Below are 2,962 nucleotides of genomic sequence, written 5' to 3'. Positions count from 1 at the left end.
ACACACACACAGGTAACACACACACAGGTAACACACACACAGGTAACACACACAGGTAACACACACACATCCAGCTAAAATACTAGAGAAACACTGACTCAGAGTCTGTCTCCTTCTGACGCATGTGGATAAAACGTGACGTTCTGCCTCCATATATCGGATTTAGTTCGGACAGATCGGATGTATTGTTGAAAAGATCGTAATCGGCCGATCTGCGGAGGAAAAGTCGTGTTTGGTTCAGACTCTCCTGTGTGAACGTTAAACACTTCCTGTCAGCAGCAGCTGCATGTAAACTAATGACCCGTCGTTACCCAGCATGCAGCGAGAGAATATTGTGACATCACAGCATCTGAACAGTGAACCTCCTCTGATTGGTCGAGCCGCTCATGTGACCTCATCTGTTTCTGACCCGTTTCCAGGTAACCAGAGACCCATCTACCTGTTCCACAAGGGCTCCGCCCACAGGAAGTGACATCACTGATGGATCTGCTTGGACATCAGAGCCTCAGGAGGAAGTGATGTCAGACTGAACTGAGCATGCTCAGTGGGACCTGTTGGAGCGGTCAGGTGACCTCACTGTAATTGGACAGGAACAGCAGACAGGAAGTGACTGATCTTTTCAAAATAAAACCTGATTCTTCTTGGTCTTTTTCATAATAAAGTGAGTTGAGCTGCTGCTTTGTTGGTTCTGGTTCTGATCCGGTAGTTTGGGTCGCACATTAAATAAAACCAGGAGGTAAAATGTGTCTGACCCGGTTCAGTGGTTCTGGTTCTGAGTGAGTCGTTTTGGGTCCAGATGAAAACATAAATAGTGGCTCTGCAGGAGGAAATGGCGGTCCGGTCCATGGCGCCCCCGGGGTTCCTCTACCGACCAATCAGAGGGAGCCGTCCTGATCACATGACCGCCCCCTGGTGTCCCACTACAGGACTTCCTGCGGTACCCATTTGGACCAGAACCGGCCAGGATCAGACCCTCCATGATGCAGGAAAATTGGGTCAGAAACAAAGAAACTGATCAGATCAGTTACTATGGTTACTGGATGAACCACCGGCCAATCAGAACCTGCGGTGTGAGACGAGGACGTCCTTAAAGACAACGAGGACATCTGGTGGAGACACCTGCAGGTCAGCAGCAGGAAGGACAGAAGATAAGACACTAAACCATGTCCAGGTGTGTCCTCAGCTAACATCAGGTAGCTAACAGCGTGTGACTAACATCAGGTAGCTAGCAGCGTGTGCAGCATGTGGCTAACATCAGGCAGCTAGCAGCATGTGGCTAACATCAAGTAGCTAGCAGCGTGTGCAGCATGTGGCTAACATCAAGTAGCTAGCAGCATGTGGCTAACAGCAGGTAGCTAGCAGCGTGTGGCTAACANCCAGGTGGTGTAGATCCAGGTGGTGTAGATCCAGGTGGTGAAGAACCGGGTGGTGTAGATCCAGGTGGTGAAGAACCAGGTGGTGAAGAACCAGGTGGTGTAGATCCAGGTGGTGTAGATCCAGGTGGTGAAGAACCAGGTGGTGTAGATCCAGGTGCTGTAGATCCAGATGGTGAAGAACTGGGTGATGTAGATCCAGGTGGTGTAGATCCAGGTGGTGTTACACCCTCCTGGTTCTACTCAGGTCTCCAGCTGCAGCTCCTGGTTCGGGACTTGGGAAACCCGAGGGACGAGGACGGAAGACGGACGGACTGAACGCTAGCTTCGCTGGGTGGTGGTTTTGGCATAATCCGGGTTGTGAGTGGATCAGATGGCAAGTAGTAGTGGGGGAAGTTTGGAGGACGAGACTATGGATACAGGGTGGTGTATGGTAGAAAGTAGAAAAGGAGGAGGGGGAAAAGATAAGACAAGAAAGGAAATAAGCACTGGGAAAAGATCCTTTGAAGATGAGGAAGAAGCGACTGAAGTAAGGAAGAAAATAATGACGGAAGAGTTTAAAGTAATACTAAAATTTAAGACTGGACAGGATATGGTTGGAGTGAGCCCTATTTATCGAATGGACTTAGAGCTATTGGAGAAGTCGAACTAGCTAAAGTCCTAAGAGATGGAAACCTGCTCATCATTTGTAAAAATGCTGAACAAAAGAACAAGGCTCYAAAACTTCAAATGGTGTGTAAAAAAGAAGTGACGGAAAGGAAGGTTGTTGGAGAAGAGAAAGGAGTTAGAGGAGTTATATCAGGAATACCGATAGGAGAGAATTTGGAGGAGCTGAAGAAAATAATTAAAGGAGGGGAAGTAACAAACATCAAACGCCTACAGGCCTTCAGGAATGGAGAGAAAAYGGACAGTACATCTGTACTAYTRRTCTTCAAAGATMGAGTTCTGCCTGATAAGGTAATGGTTGGATACTTGAGTTTCAATGTAAGGCAGTATATTCCACCACCGATCAGGTGCTTCAAATGCCAAAGATTTGGACATATTGCAGATGTGTGTAAAGGGAAGCAGAGGTGTGGGAGATGTGGAGGAGAACATCCATATGGTGAGTGTGGAAATAATCCTATCAAATGTTGCAATTGTGGAGGAAATCATCCTGCGGCATTTGCAGGATGCATGATAAGAAAAGAGGCTGCTGAAATTCAAAAAGTAAAAACTGAAAAGAGGGTTACGTATGCTGAGGCAGTGAAACAGGTGAAGAATAACGATAGTGCTCCAAAAATTAACTATGAGAAAAAGACAATGGCAGACAACAACCAGGGTAACGTTACGCTAGAAAAATATACCCTTCCTGGCATACATCATTAATTGCTCAGAACAGGCAAAAAATAAAACAGAAAAAATAAAAATTATAGTGAAGGCAGCTGCAAAGTTTTTCAAGGTTAAAGACTTATCTTGGGAAAAAATTCATGATGAACTGCGACAGGGTGAAGGAACATCTGAACTGGAGGCGTCTCAAACCATTACATAATTATAATTTTACAGTGGAACGCTCGCAGTTTAATATCAAACGGTCAAGAATTTAAAGGCTT

The 2,962-nt window shown here is 46.1% G+C and overlaps 1 long non-coding RNA gene across 2 annotated transcripts; it reads left to right on the top strand.

The window, feature by feature from the left end:
- The first annotated feature begins 1 nt into the window (after position 1).
- Positions 2 to 675, top strand: LOC108166028 (uncharacterized). Of its 2 annotated transcripts, none has more exons than XR_001776337.1 (2): positions 2 to 12; positions 420 to 675. It is a non-coding gene; the product is annotated as an uncharacterized LOC108166028 (long non-coding RNA). The 2 variants fall into 2 exon arrangements; XR_001776338.1 differs by lacking the exon at positions 2 to 12 and adding an exon at positions 17 to 27.
- Positions 676 to 2,962: the final 2,287 nt, after the last annotated feature.

The sequence above is a fragment of the Poecilia reticulata genome, unplaced genomic scaffold (assembly GCF_000633615.1).
Source record: "Poecilia reticulata strain Guanapo unplaced genomic scaffold, Guppy_female_1.0+MT scaffold_358, whole genome shotgun sequence".
NCBI classification, from domain to species: Eukaryota; Metazoa; Chordata; class Actinopteri; order Cyprinodontiformes; family Poeciliidae; genus Poecilia; species Poecilia reticulata.
Note: the sequence above shows the minus strand (reverse complement) of the source record. Positions and strands in the feature narration are given on the sequence as shown.